Genomic DNA, 20,025 nt, shown 5'->3' on the forward strand with positions numbered 1-20,025 from the left:
GCATGTGAGAACCACATAAGACCTATTAAACATTATTAATGCCCCATGTTGCCAGAAAACGCTGGATCTTAGGATCTGATGTAGAGGAGACTGAGTAGAAGGCAGGAGACCTTTTTCAGGAGAGAGAAATAGCTGGTAAAACCATTAAGAAAAAAAACCTTCTAAATCACATCATGAAAATTTATTAGTCCTCATGACCCGGAAATCATTTTTAATCCTTTGTATTTGATATAGTATATGACCTATATTAAGAGTAAATATACCTAAAATTAAAATAATCAAGGATGCTGGCTTAACAAAGTGGAGGGAACAGATGTAGGAAGCAAATCATTTAAAGAACTAAAATTTATAAATCTGTACAGCTAGATTAACCAAGCTTTCCCCAACGTGTGATTTACAGCTGTAAGCTAGATTGGCTGGACTTTTCCCTATGCACAGTTCACAGCTATTTGTATTCTATACTGGTTGAGTCATTTTCTTTATATTTGGCTAATTTAAAGAAATTCATGATTTTTTAAACTTTAATTTTTCTTTGTCCAGCTTAATCTTATAATTATAACCTTATATGGAGTGACTAATTCTAACTCTTAAGAAAGATGTTTTTAATATCTGAATTATCACAACTCTTCTCTATAGATGCTAATTTGACCACATATGAAATCAGAATCTTTAGCCTTATAGGCAAAACTTAATGTAATTTTGTAGTAATAATTAGAAATGGAAATAAAATTCTAGTAGGAATCACTGTAGTACTGTTTATTCTACTTTGTTTGTAAAAATACAAATATTTGTTTAACTAATTTTTAAGTTTCCAAATACCTATACTATAGGATACATTAAATATCTATTTATTAAGAAGCATCAGTATTTTATATTTCAGTATGAAACAACATGAATGATGACATTACTAGAGACTGATGTCTCTTTTAATACATAATTTGGATAAGAAAATTGAATCCAAATATTTGGGTACACTAACTACAGCAAATAAAGTTAAAGTTACATTGCTAAATATCTGAACATGTTATAGGGCCTTTTATAAGATTTAATTTCTTATATCATAATATTTTTAACATCTAGAGAAGGATAGCAATCTTTCTTGATGCAAGAAATTTTTTAATACAATCTTTTCTCATTTATATAGCTATCCCCATTCCCACTCCCTCCCATTCCCTGCGCCACCCTTCCCCCACCTCACCTGGAAGGATAGTAATCTTACTGGTTCACTCCAGCTATTTTTATCACCTTTTTCTTAATAGGATTACTTTTGGTTGTTAAGAATTTAAGTTTAAAATATTGGTATTCACCACCCTGTTAGAGGGTTTTCTGGGAAGATTTTAAAATTAGTTTTTGACAGTTTAGAAAGATTTCTTTTATCCAAATCATATTTTGAAAAATTACAAAGAGAATGAAAACACTTGAATCTTTTAAGCATGAACATTTATTTGGAGTGAAGAAAGGATTTTTGGTGAAAGATCATAAAGCAAACAATCAAACAAAGACAAAAAATATCAACAACAAGAAAACTTGATTAGCCAGGCATGATGACTCACAAGTTTAGTTTCAGTACTCTGAAGACAGAGACAGGCAGATTTCCGAGTATGAGGCCAGCCTGGTGTACAAAGTGAGCTGTAGACCAATGAGGAATACATACAAAATACATGAAGATAAAGTCCTGTTACAGGTTTTAGTTACTTAGTATATGTATATGCAAAGGAATGTCCCCTTTAGTGGCATTTTCTTAAAAACTTACTAAGAATAAACCAATTCTAAAGAAAACCTTATTATCATAAACAGAATCAGGCATTAGTTTTATCTACGGGCATTGAATTTTGAACATAATAATTTTAGCAGCTTTATGTTAAAATCAACGTATAACCATGTCTAGTTACTTAGAGCTAAATTTCATAATCTTCCTACAACCCAGTTTAATCTTCCAGTATTCTCACCTATTTCTGTGTCAGAATCATCTTATTTCACTGTGCAAATTTCCCAAAGCAGTTTTCACTTCCTTCACCTTTTTTAAGACCAAGGACATGTCTCATTTCTATAACCTCCACATATTTTCTTGAGAGTGGTCTTCCTTATCATTAATGGTTTTGTTATTATATTACAATATTTTAATAGAAAAACACAAAGTGAATTGATGACATCTTAGATATCTTACAGTTATGAATAATCTTGTGTTCTGAACCAATTTAAATCAATTATCTGTAAAGTTTAAAGTCATTATACAAGGCACTTTGAAGTTGCTTTGTTAAACAAAACATGACTTCTCTGCTTTATGAGACTTCCAAAGCAACATAAAGTTTGGGCATCATTTTGTTTTTGAGCCTCTTGTTTATATGTACATTAAAAATGTTAATGGTCTAACAAGCATTTTGTCTCAACTATTTTTTCTTTAAAACTAAAATCATTAAGATTAGCTATCCTCCCAAACATATGTAAAAGAGAAATTATGATGTAATGGGTGCATTGAGATATACATAAGCCTTCAGATGTCTTTATTAGCCATGATGTAGGTTTTTTAAAATTACTAATGTTTTATTTCCAATATTTAAAGTTCTATCTTACAGGCTTGAGTCAGATATAAGCCTTGAAAAACTTGTATTGTTCTCAAGGTGTACTATTGGTGAACAATATCCTTGAAATCCTTAAAATGTTTATTTATCTACATGATCTGATACACAGAGGCATCCTGAAGCACAGAGCTCAGCCATGCTCATAATCCTTCCAATAAAGGGTTTATCTTCTCAGAGGAGGGCAGTCATCATGTAGAAAAAGATTACACCCTGGGGCAGGCATAATTGTCTCTTAAGCTTAATCTGTATCCTTGAGGAATAGAGCCCTTCTTGTGAACCAGAGCTGAGACAAGAATCAAGAAGATAACATCTCAGCCAGAACTGTATAATTATGTATATTTTATACTTCAGGAATGCTTTCAAAAACTTAAATTAAAAAAACCCATATTAAGTCTCACAAAAAATCTAGGTTCATCAGCCATCTCTAAGTGACACATTCACTAAATATCCTCTCTCTGTCCTTTGTCATTACTGTCTTTGTAACTAACGTACTGGACACACAACCAAGCTTACGTAGCCCATTAGAGATGGATTTGGGACTATCCCCATTAAAACTCTAGCTTTACTGTGAACTAAAGGGAAGCTGGGCTAATTTAACAACATTGGCTTATTTGAGCACCGCAATCCAATCATTACATAGTAAGTGGTATGAAAAAAAATATAGCACACTTTGACAGTACAGACATACAGTAAAACACATGTGTGTGTACATAACCATATGGTAAGACATATTTTTAAAACAAGAGTTTTGAGTGTGATTGATTGTTGGAATTATGTATCCTGTAATTCACAATTTAAAAAAGAAAGCTAACACAAAGGTCTTTGGCAATCATAAACACACACGTATGTATTTATTAACTTATATGCAGTCCTACCTTAATTAAAACATTACCTTTAACTGTTTTATATTAGAATACCTTTAAACAAGAATTATTTGACCTTTATGTTACCCATGTAAGGGAACACACACAGGTATTTGAAAGGAAATCCTTTACCTATATAACATTACATTTTATAGCTTAATGTTATCTTGTGACTCCAGTGAGTACTATTTTACACATAGCATTAAATACATGATATTTTAAGGTTTTATGAAACAGTAGACCCAAAGGTATCATTTTAATGGGTTTAGAGTAACTAAGTTTAAAAGGGAGTATGTTTTTATCATGCCTTTACCAGATCACCAAAATTCATAAATATGCATATGTTCATTTTAATCGGGCATGCCAAAACTTTGGAAAATGACAATTTTTACAGTAAGTAGCAATGGATGCACAAAAACTTAAGTGAGTTCAGTTTGTTGCATATTTCTGTTTTTACAAAACACAAACAACATATGAAAACAACCATCATATTCACATTCACCCAAAACAATCTAACTCCCAATGTGCAAGTTCCAGTACAAAAATACAGGTAATGGGAAGACCAAGAGAACATGTCTCCCTAAAACTGCTAATCACAGAGTAACAGCCCCTAATAGGAGCGGTGTAGATAAAATTCCAGACAAAGAATTGTTGACATGTTCGAAGAACTCAAATTGGACACAGACGCCTGTAAGCTTCTCAAGAGAACACAGCGCTGATGGAAGTGATGGAAGTGTAGAAAAGGATCTAAAGTCTGAAGCCAGCTGAGAGACAAAAAAACAAAGCTAAAATGTTAGAAATGGAAAATCCAGTAAGTTAAATAGAAAACCCATTGGAAAAGCCTCACCAGTATAGAATGGATCCCCAGGAGGAGAGAGTGTCCTTCCAGGTGTGAAGACCAGAGAGAGGAACTGAAACACTACCAAGGACAATAATAAACTTTAAAAACTAACATGAAGAATGACAGTGGATGACTTTAAAACCCCATTCTCACGAACTGACAGGTCATCGTAGCAAAAAAGAAGCCCAAAAATGTTGAAGGCCATTGTGGATCAAACTGAAATAGCTCCTTACATTCCGTGGGATCACAATTGAATAAAGCTATAAAGCACTAATAAGGGAAAGGGCAGAAAGTACACAAAACTAATAGGTAGGTAAACAGCACACCATTCAATGCTGAATGGGTCACTGAAGACATCAAGAAGGAGATGGTATGCATAATTTATCTACAAATTGAAAAATATAATAATTCATATAAAAATAACTTAGTAAACAAAAACCTGAAAATTTACTATATATGTATAAACTGATATGCAGGTTTAAAATGCAGGAAATTCTGACACAATCTGGGTGAACTCTGAAGGCATGGGAGAAACAGTCACAGACAGATGATACATGTATGTCACATGGGGTAACAACTGCATTCAGATTCATTGAGACAAAATATATTGATGGGTGATGGTTGCTAGGGTAGTGAGTAGTCTAGAATGATTTTTTAGGGGTTAAATGTAGTTTAAGAAGATGAAAGAATTTCTAAAAATTATTGTTGGTGAATTTCCAACCAGTGAGTACATTCAACACCAGTGAATTGACGTTTTTACAAGGTATATTATACTGTGTTTCACAACTGAAAAAAAAATGTAGAAACTGATGAATCTACTTGAAAGGCCACAGTATCTCTGGGCCTTTATCTTTGTTTGTTGCTCTTTTGACTGAGAGGAGTAAAATGTACAGATAATTCAGAATCCCATACACAGTGGAAATAGTGAGCTCTCTGGAAGAAGAGCGTGAAGCTGCAGATCTTTTCAAGTGCACAGACTTTAGTTTGAGGAAAAGTTTGTTTAATGACTTCAATATAGTCGATTGATGGGGAAGAGAAGAAAAAAGGGGATCACTTAATCAGTCAACAATTTTAGAGGGCTTTGAGATGTTACTTAACTAAATAAATACCTTTTGCAAAGACATTTTCCTTTTCTTTTTAAAATAGTTTTTATTGAGCTATGTATTTTTCACCACTCCCCTCCTTCCTCACCTCCCCTTCTACCCCTCCTCATGGTCCCCATGCTCCCAATTTACTCAGGAGATCTTTTCTTTTTCTACTTCCCATGTAGATTATATCCATTTTTGTCTCTCTTAGGGTCCTCATTGTTGTCTAGGTTCTCTGGGATTGTGATTTGTGGGCTGATTTTCTTTACTTTGTGCCTAAAAGCCACTTATGAGTGAGTACATATGATATTTGTCTTTCTGGGTCTTGGGTTATCTCATTCAATGTGATGTTTTCTAGATCTATCCATTTGCCCATAAATTTCAAGATGTTATTATTTTTCTCTGCTGTGCAGTACTCCATTGTGTAAATGTACCACATTTTCCTTATCCTTTCTTTGGTCAAGGGGCATTTAGGTTGTTTCCAGGTTCTGGCTATGACAAACAATGCTTCTATGAACATAGTTGTGCATATGTCCTTGTGGTATGATTGAGCATCCTCTGGGGATATACCCAAAAGAGGTATTGCTGCGTCTTAAGGAAGGGTGTTTCCTAATTTTCTGAGAAAACGCCATATACTGATATCCAAAGGGGCTGTACCAGTTTGTACTCCCACCAGCAGTGCAGTAGTGCTTGAAAAGACACTTTTTTATACATAAAAATAAATTAAAGAATTTCAACTACTCAAAAATAAATTAAAACATAAAAAAAAACAGACAAGAAGGACTCCAACATTTCTATAAAACAACTTTTAAAAGATTATACCACATGGGAATAAGACAAACACGGTTGCTGTTAAAAGAATAAAAATCAAGAAAGGAGATTAAATCAATATTGTTTTATAAATACAGTTCTCTGTGTTTCTATATGAAAGAAACAGAATAGAAGAATATTCTCAAAGTTATCCTTAAGGATCGAGATTCTAAAAGTTTTCTTCACTTTTATGTATACTTCAGTATGAGATTTCAGCAATTCTGTTACATAACTTTTACAATCAGGAAAAAAAATGCAGGAATCATCAGGTTAACAGATGATCATAGCCAACTGGGCTCTTCAAGGGATCACGACTCCACCCCCTTTACCTGGGCTTTTAGTGGCTTTTAGCACTGGGCTTCGATGTATTCGGCGAGCATCGTGGAGTATGGCCGCAGCATCTGGGTGAGAAAGGCCCGGTGGCTACTACAAGATCTATAAATAGGGTCACCCAGGCGTGTAGTGACGCTAAGTGGCTTGGCCATAGTAACCAAGTGAGTCAGCAGGAGGCCAGGCTCCGGTCAGAACGCACTCATCCGGAGGAGCTCCATGCCCAGCAACAGCTGGTGTGCAGAGCAGGAGGAAGACTTTTGTGGAGCCGTGGGAGGAATGCAAGGCACGTGGTGTGTTTGAGTAACCAGGCTTGGCAGCTTGCCTTTCAAGTGCAGAGCCCAGGGTGATGCGCGCGCAAAGGAGAGCAGAGGGTTACTGACATACTGGGCGGTTTTTTTCCTAGCCCCAGTGAGTGAGTAAGACACGCATTTCTTTTCCAAAACAACACCCGTCTTGCTTGGAGCTGGCACAACACAGTGGCAATGGTGCAGCTTGGTGGTCAGGACACCTGGCTCCGTTGCTGCTCAAAGTTCATTAAATTCTCTCACGGTGGCCGCTGTTTGTGTCCTTTGCAGCTTTCTATCGCTCTACATTTAGTCAGCAAGAGCAGCTGGAATGAGGGTTTTGCAAGGCTCCTGGCACGGCGAGGTTCCCGGGGCCCCGAGGAGGACCTTTTTGCTCCAGTAGCTGAGTTCTGCATTTGTCTGCCATCCCTACTTTGAACTCATGGAGATTTCTGTATGTAAAGTGCTAGACAAATTGAAACTGGGCAGATACTTCTCAGGAATTGATTAGAATTTCATTTGAATATCTTTTCTCTAGTGTTATTTATTGTGGCTGAAACAGCCAAGTGACAAGGATGCTCACTAACCATGCCAGGCTCCTTCTCTGGGTCAGCTGTCAATCTGGTTATAACGAAGAAAATGGCTTTGGGGACCTGTAGGAACTGCTAGTGTGAGAGAGTCATCCTCAGAGACTGAGTCCAGAGCATGGGTAGCTAAGCTTTGGGGTGTATCAAAGTTCCCTGGGGTGCCACCATGCAGCAGAAGTTGAGAACCTGGTGTGAACCAAACCTGCCAGCCTTGCCCCCTTAGCTTCTGGTGCTGTACTTATCTACTGAGTCTTGCTTCAAGTCTGTCCCACTGGGCAGCAGAGTGGGGGCTCTGGCTTCACAGAGGAGCAGGTGCATCTGTACTTGTCCATTTTGTTTGAAAAGTTGCTTTCTAAAATGGTTACATACAAACTGTTAGTGGAGCACTCAGTGCAAGTCTCTGATGGCTCAAGTAGTGTGAAACAGGTTTCTTCAAATGCCTGCCATTTCTTCTGAGGAGGCTGAGAAGACTGCTTCTGGAGATACCGGGGAAAGAACATCGTAGCTGAAGGTTACTTGGACAGAGAGGTTTTGCTGGATGCCTGGTTGAGAAGGGACTAGGACGGATCACCTCTGTTGCCCTTTGTCTGTATGACCCAGGGGCAGAATCTGACAGGAATCAGCTCTCCAATTAAGTAGGCAGTTACAGTCACACACACACACACACACACACAGAGAGAGAGAGAGAGAGAGAGAGAGAGAGAGAGAGAGAGAGAGAGAGAGAGAGAGAGAACCCTTGAAAGCATCTATATACTCTATGATAAGGAAATGACTCAAGAAGCCACTGGTGCCCAGTAGCAAACTTCATCGCATGGACTGAGGAGCGCTTTAAAAATCAGCATAGTTTTTTATGAGGATAAAACTATCAAACATAGTTTGATATAAGGATAAGATAAATATACAATAACTTATATATTAAATTACTTAAGTGATTTCAAGGTTGCAAAAGGATGCAGAAAATATACAATGACTGGCATTAGATATAAGTTTTTTAAATTTTCTGCTCACCTTTTTAGTTTGCATGTATTTGTCTCACAGATCACAATTAACAAATCAATAACATAACACTGTAAAAGCTTAAGAATTGCATTTAAGAATGGAGTTGCTATCTGGTAATGATAGAAAGGGAAGATATAAATGATATAAATACCCAGTAAGGGTTATATGCTAATAAAATATACTAATAGCTAGATTATTAGTGTAATTTTGAGCATAAAATATGAAACAGAAATTATATTGATGCCCTTACATTCAGGCTGGGCTACGAGGAGCAGGAACAACGTTCTTGCAAACGGTGGGTGGCTTGGGTGTTTGCCACAAAGCACTGCATGATGGTCAGGCAGCAGAAAGTGACCTTGGTTTAAGACCTGCATCTGAGTGTGCAGACAAGGTGTCCTGGAGCATGCTGAGAAAATGTTCTCTCTCGTTTCTCTTCCTGCGAATGCCACTGGGAACGTGATAGAGAGATGCAAATCATGTGTAACCTAAGATAGGGGCAACCACTGCTCACCTTTTGGGTATGAAAAATGTTTGTTCTTTGGCAAGACATCTGAGGGAAGAGCCCCTGACGCCACAGACAAATGTTCAGTAATCTTATACTGTGCTACCTATTCATAATGGAAGTGGATCCTTGATCCGGTGTGCAAAGGCTCTCTCTCTCTCTTGCTTGCTCACACAACACACACATACACACCACACACACACATACACACACACACACACACACACACACACACACTCATGAAAGTTTTTCACTTGGAACTGAGAGAAGTGACCTGACCCTATACCTTCACACACTCCTTATCTCGGCCCTAGAGTGGATGGTAGCACAGTAGGCACACATTGTTATTGGCCCCTGAGTGCCCATTCCTGCCTTGGACAAGCCTTGGATACTGTACTAGAGAGAACCCAATAAACTTTCATGGCAGCCTGTCAATGAACTTCGTTGTGTGAGGTTTTACAGTGAAAGTACGCAATGCAGAAATTGAATTTATTTCCCTGGAAACGACGCCTGGCAATGGAGCCTTGCATTAGGAATCTTGTGCAACTGTTCTCAGCACATGATGAATTTTGATTTTCTAACAACATCTGTGCCAGAAGTCTCAGAGTTATTAAGTTAGGCTTGATTTAATTGTTCTCTTTGCTTTTTTCTAGTTCTCAGTAATAAAGTCAGTCATATATCATATGATTAAAGGACTAAAGCCAGCGACAAATCTCTATACTTCAAAGCAGAACAGCATACGCTTTTTTAGAAGCCAATCCATAAGGTTGTATGTATTTATTGCTGGAGAGTATACCACTCAGAATGTCAGCACAGCCTCCCTTTCACATAGCCTCGCCAAGAAAACCTGAGAGCTTCCGACAGTGAAGAAATGCTAAGTGTTAAGGAGAGCTCTGTGAGGTGGAAAGAGGACTCTAGGCAAGAACCCTCCTCAGTGACACATCATGGTCTCACACTGAGCAAGAGATTGAAAATTAAGCTGTGTTGAACCAACCTTCACAGGAATGTCAATTCCCAAATTAATGTTGTGTTGACTATTTCATTCACTGCAATATCCTTAATTAAATCTGCCATCCTGAAGGGATCTCTGCCCTTATTAGCACTACAAATTAAAATACCAGAAGTCACTGTCAAACACCATACATATCTTAGTAAATACCCGTATCCCCCAACATACAACAAAACACTAAGAAAAAAACTTGTGAGGACATTATTGACTGAATTAGCACACTCTTATACACAATTGTTAGATATTTCTTCTTTGATTAAACAATGTAATTCATATAAAAAGTAAAATGTTTGCTTTAGTTAGCTTTCCATTATTATAGCGTAGTAACTGAGATAAGTAGCTTACAAAGTGAAAAGATTTCTTTTGACTTACAGTTTTAGATGTTTTGTTCTGTGGTTGTCCAACACTGTTCACTGTGGTGAAGTAGGATGAAGGACCCACTTATATCACCACATGCAGAAAACAAAACAAAACAAAGATGCTTGGGCCTCTATATGCCTATCCAAGGGCACTTTCCCTTCCTCCCTTCCATAACACCCTAGCTCCTAAAGGCTCCATTACTTTTTTAAAGTGGCACATGCTGAAGACTAGCACTCAGCATCGGGGCTTTAGAAAGCACTCAAAAATACAAGCAATATGAAGCTGAATATTCTTCTATCAAGGTCAGTAAAGAATTGTGTTGGGATTTTGATGGGGATTTGGACTGAATCTGAAGATTGCTTTTGGTAGAATGGCCATTTTTACCATGTAAATCCTACTGATCCACAAGCATGGGAGATCTTTCCATCTCTAATATTTTTTTCAATTTCCTTCTTCAAAGACTTAAAGTTTTAAACTTATTATACAGATCTTTCACTTGCTTGGTTAGAGTTACTCCAAGATATTTTATATTATTTGTGGCTATTGTGGAGGGTTATGTTTCCTTCATTTCTTTTACAGCCCCTTTATAGTTTGTATATAGGAGGGCTACTGACTTTTTTGACTTGATCTTGTATTGAGCTACTTTGCTGAAGATTTTTATCAGCTGTAGGAGTTCCCTGGTAGAATTTTTGAGTTGCTTATATATACTATCATATCATCGACAAATGGCAATACATTGACTTCTTTCTTATTTGTATCCCCATGATCTCCTTTTGTTATCTTTTTGCTAGAATTTCAATTACTATATTGAGTAGATGTGGAGAGAGTGGACAGCCTTTCTTCCTGATTTTAGTGGAATTCATTGAGCTTCTCTCCACTTAAGCTGATGTTGGCTACTAAAATGCCTTTATTATGCTTGTGTGTGTCCCTTGTATACCTGACATCTCTGAGACTTTTATCATAAATGGGTGTTGGATTTTCTCAAAAAGCTTTTCATCACCTAATGCAATGATTATGAAAGTTTTTCTTTCAGTTTGTTTATATGGTGGATTACATTGGCAGATTTTCATATGTTGAGCTATCTTTGCATCTCTAGGATGAAGTCTCTTTGATCATGGTAGATAATCTTTTTGATGTGTTCTTGGATTTGATTTTCTAGTACATTGTTGTTCCCTCATGTTCATGAGGGAAATTTGTCTGTAATTCTCTTTTTTTAATCTTTGTGTGGTTTGGGTATCAGGGTGACTGTGGCTTCATAAAATGTTCCTTCTGTTTCTATTTTGTGGAATAATTTGAGAAGTATTAGTATTAGCTCCTCTTTGAAAGTATAGTAGAATTGTATGCTAAAACTGTCTATAGATATCTGTTAGGTTCATTTGAGTCACAACATTTGTAAGATTCATTAATTCTCCATGTAGTTTTTATCTGGGTGACCAGTCCAAAGGTGAAAGTGGGGTGTTGAAGTCTCCCACTACTAATGTATGAGGTCCCATGTGTGATTTAAGTTTTAGTAATGTTTCTTTTAAAAATGTTGGTGATCTTGTATGTAGGGCAAAGATATTAAGAAAATGTGGTACATTGACACAATGGAGCATTACTCAGCTGTTAAAAAAATAACATGAACCTTGTAGTAAAATGAATGGAACTAGAAAAAAAATCATCCTGAGTGAGATAACCCAGTCTCTGAAAGACAAACATGGTATGTACTCACTTCTAAGTGAATATTAGCTGTAAAGTAAAAAATAATAATGGTACATTCACAGAGCAGAGAGACTGAGGAAGAAAGAGGGCTTAAGGGATGGATGCAAAGATCTCCCTGGAAAGAGGATATTGAATAGATTTTTCAGCAGACTAGGGGAAGATGAGGCTGGGAACAGTGTTGACAGAAGTTTCTGTCCCACCTGGTCCCACAGCTGTTCAGTCACAAAGAAACACACAGAGGCCTACATTAATTATAAACTGGTTGACTTATTAGCTCACACTTCTTATTAACTAACTTTTACATCTTACATTAATCCATAATTCTTGTCTGTGTGAGCCACATGGTTTGGTACCTTTTATCAGTGAGGCATTCTCATCTTGCGTCATCTGCATCTGGGTGATGACTGCAGACTGAGCCTTTTCTCTTCCCAGATTTCTCCCATTCTAGTCACTCCACCTATACTTGCTGTCTGGTCGCTCTGCCTATACTTTCGACCTGGCTACTGGCCAATCCACATTTTATTAAGCCAATATAAGCAACAAATCTTTACAGGGTAGAAAACCATTGTCCCACAATACTCCTTCCCTTTTTCAAAACAGGAACTCTGAATCTCCTTTGTTTAGCTTTTTCCTGCCCTTTATCCTTAACAACTTGTAACCAACAATCTAAACAAGGGTAAGCATCCATAACCCAATTTTTGGGAATGTGGGCATAGTTTTCCAGGCTACTTTCTGCTGACTGAGGGCTCTGATAATCTTAGGGGAACCTAAAGAAAATTTAGGATTATGGTCAAGTCCTGACTAGAATATTCTGTGAGGCTTAATCATCTCAGCTAGCAGTCTGGATGCAGAACTCAGAGGAAACTCCAACAGAGGTGCTCTGAAATGCTGAATCATCTGGGCCATCTGTTCCTATCGGAGATTTTTTTTGGGAGGGGGTTCCTTTATAAAACCTGATTTTTCTTAACCCAGAATGAATCCACAGCATCTCATTTCCTGTGGAAACAAAAGCAAAACCTCTTCTCTAAAGTAACATATTTTTTGACTTAAATTTTGAAATTAAGGCATTTTCAAAATACATATATTAGATTAATCAAACAGCATTTATAATCAAATGTCTTTAGCAGCTGTTGCTCCTTCCTCATCTTTCAGACAGTTCACAGACAACACAATAACATACAGTATTCAGATTCTCTGTGTATTTTTCATCTTTACATAGCTTTATTTTAACTCTATTATTTTTCTTTTTCTTTTTAATTTTTTTTTGAGACAGGGTTTCTTTGTGTATCTTTGGCTTTGGCTATCCTGGAACTTACTCTGTAGACCAGGCTGTCCTTGAACTCACAGAGATCCACATACCTCTGCTTCCCAAGTGCTGGGATTAAAAGTGTGTGCCACCACACCCAACTATTTTCTTTCTTTCTTTCTTTCTTTCTTTCTTTCTTTCTTTCTTTCTTTCTTTCTTTCCTTCCTTCCTTCCTTCCTTCCTTCTTTCCTTCTTTCTTTCTTTCTTTCTTTCTTTCTTTCTTTCTTTCTTATTTTAAAGAACTTTATTCTTTTTTCCTCTCCAAAGCCTACATATATTTTTAAGCACACTGTAACCTATTCAGAAGTTTGTTTGTTTGTTTGATCTGAATCTATCTTTACTGTATATCTTTCTTTTTCTGGCCACATGACTCTTTAATTTGCTAAGTGATATGGCTACGATTAAAGCTGGGGCTTTGATGACTGGCTCCACCCCATTTCTTAGCTTTCTGAGAGTCTAGCTTCATAGCAGAGGTACTGGTGGGAGTCATGTTTTTTGTCACAACTCAATGGAATTTTAAGGTCCCTGCCACCACCAAGAAGCGTGCTGTTAGCTATTCATGTATACCATTTAAGTGTTTTGCAGTGTGGTTTCTTAAAAGAGCTGCAAGGTTTTTGCTTCTAAAGCTGAGTCAGGAAGCCTCTCTTAAATGAGACACACTTACCTCTAGCAAGCAGAGCCTCCCAGAGAAAATGCTGCTACCAAAAAGCTGTGATTAACTCTGTATTGTGTGTGTGTGTGTGTGTGTGTGTGTGTGTGTGTGTGTCTAGAATTACTACCCAAGCTCTCTCAGGTTTTATGTGGATGTAGTTGCCCATGTCAATGCCAAAAAGTGGGGTAGTGCTGTGGGACAATAGTCTTGTACCCTGTGAAAATTTTTCACTTGTATTGGTTTAATAAAACACTGATTGGTCAGCAGCCAGGCAGGAAGTATAGGCAGGGCAACCAGAGCAGGAGAATTCTGGGAAGATGAAAGGTTCAGTCCATAGTCATCACCCAGACATGGAGGATGCAAGATGAGAATGCCTCACTGATAAAAGGTGCCAAACCATGTGTCTAACACAGACAAGAAATATGGGGCTAATTTAAGATGTAAGAATTAGTTAATAAGAAGCCTGATCTAATAGGACAACCAGTTTATAATTAATGCAAGCCTCTGTGTGTTTCTTTGGAACTGAATTACTGTGGAACTGGACAGGACAGAAATCTCCATTAATAGAACAGGAGGAATCAACTGGGAGAAAAGAAAATACTTGGGGAAACAACTGGAATTGTGGATATTGGGGGCAAGTTGGAAACCTAGTGCAGTGAGAACTCTGTGGAACTATGAGAGTAATCCTAGCAAAGACTCCTAGTAATCGCCACACAGAGCCTTAATCAGCTATCTTCTGTAACCAGGTAAAGTCTCAAGTGGAGAGACTAGAACTCTGTCTCTTTGACCTACAATTTGTCATGCTTCCAGAATGTTCTGGCACCAGAGACTAGGAGAATCCTCATCAAAGAGACCAGAGAGACTTCATTCAGCAACTGATGGGAACAGCTGAAGATTAACACAGTCAAATACTTGGCAGAGATCAGGGAGTCCTGAGGAGGAGGGGGAGCAAGCAGAGTGGTCAGGGACACCAGGTGAACATGGCCCACAGAATCAATTAACTAGGACTCTTGGGACTCACAGGGATCAGGGAACCTGTAAGGATCTATCCTAGGTCCTCTGAATAAATGTTATGGCTAAGTAACTTGGTGTTCTTGTGGGATTCCTAACAGTGTGAGCGGAACAGTTTCTGACTCTTTTGCCTATTTATGGGATCCTTTTTCTCCTACTGGGTTGCCTCGTCATGCCTGGATATGATGATATGTACCTGATCTTATTGCATCATACTATGTTGTGTTTGATTGAAGAGAAGAAAATAAAAAGTAAAAAGAACAGACTTCTCCTCAAACATCTCCGTGTCTGGCTCAGCGCTTGATCGAAATGATTACTAGCAATTGAAGGAACACAGAAATGCAGTTCTTAAGTAAAAAGGAAAAAAAATCGAAATAATAACAACACAAAAAGGCACAAAAGCCTCAGGTAGAATTGTAGTGTAATCAAAACAGTGCTCACCTTGACTCACCCAGCAACAAAGTTCCAAGAGCCTAGTACAGGTCAAATGTCCTTCAGAACTTGATGATAATGCAGAAAAAGAGACACGTTGGCCAACCTGGTGTAATCTAAGAGATCAAGGAAATGAGATGAGCAAAGAAAGAAATTGTGCGGTAGATAATGAGTAGTTCACGGAGAAAAGTCGAGCATGGGAGAGGTAGTAGGCAAAACGGCAAGGCTTTGTGTATTTGAAACAACATGACAAAAAGTCCCCACTGAAAAGGCAACATTGGGGGACGCTGGAGAGACCAATGTAGTCAGAGCAAGCCAAGGACCGGAGGCATATTAGCGCAGACCATTTCTCCTAACAGGTTTAGAGGCATCAGAGGACATTTTAGTGCCTTTTTCACTCACTCTGAACACAAGTGAGATCACTGTAAGATTCAAGACGGGGGAGAGCTTAACTTTCACCTTTCACTTCACACTTGACTCCCTTCTCAGCTATTGCGTGTCTGGTAAGTGCCAGATGTAATGTGTCCACCTTCTCACTTCTTCCTGATCATGGGTCTTATGATCTCAACTTTCTTGACAATGAAAATAATAATTAGCCTCCCACTGTATAACTGTTAGTTGACCCATCTAGGATTGAATCGAATCTTCTCCTTTCCATTCTAACCATTCTAACCACCTCTTACAAAATAAACCAATCTGTTATAATAATTGATAATCCAGTCCTGGTGACATTTAGGCACAGAAAAGTCACTGGAAATGCCAGTTGAAATATAGATTATATGTATAAAATTTTCAGAGTTTGCAGAGGGCTTTCATATTCATTACCTCATTTGCTAAGCAGAGCAGTAATGAGCACCATTGCCTTGGCAGGAGAGGAGCTACTTGAGACACAGAAAGCAAATTCATCCAGCACACAGTTCTTTACAACCTTCCCGGTGTGGGAAGCCTCAGGGCTCAGTGGATATGGACAGAACAGAAACTAGGACTAAATCACAAAACCCGGTGCCAATGGCATGCACACTAAAGTCTTAGAAACCAAGCCCCACAGCTAGGCTCACGAAGCTCCTACGGTGAGTCCTGATGACACAACCAGGTTCTCTGACTTGGGTCCAATATACATCTGTCAGTTTGTTCAGCTTTGCATTTTTCACTGATCTCTAGGTTGGATTTGGTTTGCTCTTCAACTCCTCATCCTTCATTCAGACCTAAACTTCCATGGGTTCACCCACACCCTGTGTCCCTAGCTTGACCCAGCTTCCATTAGTAATGAGGGCTCCACCCAAGGAGGATCATGTCCCAGCTGGATGCTGCAGCTGCACTGGGCTAGGGCATTCCAGCGCTCAGAGCCTGCCAGGTGCACCCCTCCTGGCCAGATTGCCTCTGCTCTGCGCCCCTTTCTGGTGAAACCACTGGTCGACCTGTGGCAGCTGGACTGGGTCATGACCTCCAAGTAGATCTGGTGTATCAGAATTAGCTGTGGGGAGTATTACAACGGCATTGCCAGAAGCCAGCCTCAGAGTGCTTGATTAGTCAGTGTGGGGCACAGCCTCAGAATCCGCTTTCCTAATAAGTTCCCAGGCAATGAGCATAGTGCTGGACGTATTCCATACTGAGAAAATCACTTCCTCGGGCCCACTAGTAATCAGAAGCGGATGGATTGATGTGTGAGTGTTGAAGAGTCACCAGGTCACAAACCACATTCCGAGTATCCTGAAAAGTCCTAGGGAAGAGGTAAAATGATGTGACTATATTTTAATTTCAAAAACTAAAAAATATGAAAAGGAATAGAAGAAGCCTAGAGTTCCCTCTAGGTGATTCAAAGGGCATCTATGAATTTACAAAGGTTTTCTGTCTACATTCTGGGTGCAAGCACTGGAATCAAGACTTATGACATCCTCCATAGGACCTCACAGTCAATGTCAAAGAAAAAACAAACAAGCCAAAAACCAATATTCAAGTATAGGGTAGCTGGGTCATATAGTAATTCTATTTTTAATTTTTGCATGAAGCTCCATATTGATTGCAATAGTGGCTTCACCAGTTATACCCACTTCCACCTGTACTGAAGAGAAGTTCCTCTTTCCCCCCAGTCTTGCCAACATTAGTCGTGATTTGTTCCTTGATCTTGGCCATTCTGTCTGGAGTGAGATGAAATCTCAAAGTGATTTTAGTCTGTATTTCACTGATGGATCAGGATGTTGAACATTCAAAATGTATATTAATCGGCCTTTTGTGTTTTTTTCTTTTGAGAGCCAGTCTGTTTACCTCATTGGCCCATCGCCAGGCATGTTTGTGGTTTGGGCTGATTTTTGCAATTCTTTATGTATGTATTCTGGGCGATCATCGGCTCCCTGTCTGAGGTACTGCTGGCAGATTTTCTGCTATTTTAAAGCCTGTCTCTTTATTCCTCTGATAGCTTTGTTTTCAGATAGAAAATTTTTAAATTTTATATAATTTCATTTGTCACTTCGTGCAACTGTCTCCTCTGGCACTGGTCTCCTGTGCAGAAAGGCCGTGTCTATAGCTCTAACTTCAAATGTGTCCCCTGTGTTTTCCTTTAGTGGAATCAGTGACAGCAAGAAAACCCATGAAGTTTAAACAGAGTTAGAATTCCACTGTACACTGTGGTATTTCCGAGTAGCTAAACTCCACCCAAACTTGAATTGTGTCTATTTTGGAAGACACTTTGTAATACAGTAACTTCCAAGTCCACTACTCAATCATTTTGCGGACATGAAGAAAATAATTTTTTTCATAGCTAACATTTTTCGTGCACTGACCATGATCAAGGTACTTGTAAAAATAGTGACTTAATTATCCACACAGGGGTCTATCTAGCATTTTGCTTTATTTTAAAGATACTAAAACTGAGACTTAGAAGTGAAAATGGCTTAGCAGGATAAAAGAGAGAGCACGTGTAGAAGCTAAGAGCTCCACCCAAAGAAGGTAGCTTCCTCAGCCATGCACATGGGATTACAATGTATCCTGAAATGAAGCTCCGAACCTTGATGTTGTTGTTTAAAAATAATATTAAAAATGTAAAAAAAATAAATAAAAAGATGAAAAACAACAAAACAACTCTTATATATCTATCACAGAAAGAGCTACAATTCAGTTTTTGGGTTACCAACATTTTTGGTTCTTTCCCCCTTTTTCTGCTATAAATATATAGAACCCAAAATGTAGAAAACTATAATAGAATTTCTGTAAAATGACATACAGTTTATACTTTTTTTTGAAAAATGTATGTTACTTGAAAATTGAAATAAGGTGCAAAGAACAAAATAAAAATCATTCAATACTCCTAGAATATAAATCCCCCTCAAGAGGCTCATGAAGCTTACATGGAAATTTAAGAATGTTCATATAGCCACAAGACAAGAAGGAAAGTTACCCTGGCAACCAGTGACTTTTTGGTTTGCTCCTGTACATTGATATTGTACTACATGCTGTAATGTACTGTGGAAGATGTGCTTTCACAAATACCAGGAATTTCACTTAGTATCTTAGCAGATTTAGTGCAGATCAGAATTCACTGAGTTTTCCTCATTCAATAATTTTCCACTTCTCATCATAATTCATGACAAACAAATGTGGATTAGAGGAAGAATTTAACATAAAATTAATAGACATTTTACTCGCAAATGTTTTTTTTCTGGAGGGGATCCAGGGGAAATTATTATTTAATTTTAAAATGTTTTTGAGAAAGTCTTACATAGGTACTGTATTTATGCATTTACATCATTTTTACCCCTTTTTCTTCCCACTCTGACTACTTCAATGTTTCTCTGCTCTTTCTAGAGTTCATGATCTTCTCTTTCATAATTACTATTGTTGAATGCACACATATGCGCACACACACATATATGCAAGCCACTGAGTCCATTTAACGTTGCATGTGTGTGTGTGTGTTCAGGGCTAAAAACTTGAGGTTAGGTAATCTATCAGGGAGTCTCATCCCTGGAGACTGACTCTCCCTCCCTCCCAATAAATAAAGCCATTTATTGCCTTTGCCCTTCATCTATGTGTAGAACCTTGTAGACTCTCTATTGTCCATGTTCACATATGAGCTGGTGTTGCCATTTTGTAGGTCTTGCTTATGCAACCATATCATTGAGATTCCGTGGGTAGAACTTACCTGTTAGGTCTGGGAGACACTGTCTCCCAGCAAATGACCTGGTCCACTGACTCTTACAGCCTTTCTGCCACCTTGTCTACGTTCCCTGGAGCCTTAGGTGTATGGAGATATAATACAGATGTACTGATTGGGTCTGGGCACCTCACAGTCACTATTCTCTATATTTTCAGAAGCATGCATCTCTATTGTAGCCACCAAGGCTGTAGAAGGAGCTTATCTAATGCGGAATGAGAGTATTGAGTATCTGTGAATACAATTAGCAATCTAGGGTCTGTGACCTCATCAGTCATGAGAAGTTGGTTGGTTTCACATTATCAGGTATAATTCCTTTTTCTTGAGTGGCTCTCAAGACTAACTAAACAGTTATCAGTTACCCCAAAGATATCAGTACGTCTATTATACCATTGAGTGTATCTGGCCAGGATGGCCGTTTTTGTTCAGGACTTTATAGCTGGGTATGAGTACAGACTCCTTTACTCCCTTGGCTACTTGGGTCACCTTCTGACACGATGACAGCTAGGGCTCAGAGA

This window comes from Myodes glareolus, chromosome 8, assembly GCF_982192425.1.
Source record: "Myodes glareolus chromosome 8, mMyoGla1.1, whole genome shotgun sequence".
Taxonomy (NCBI): domain Eukaryota; kingdom Metazoa; phylum Chordata; class Mammalia; order Rodentia; family Cricetidae; genus Myodes; species Myodes glareolus.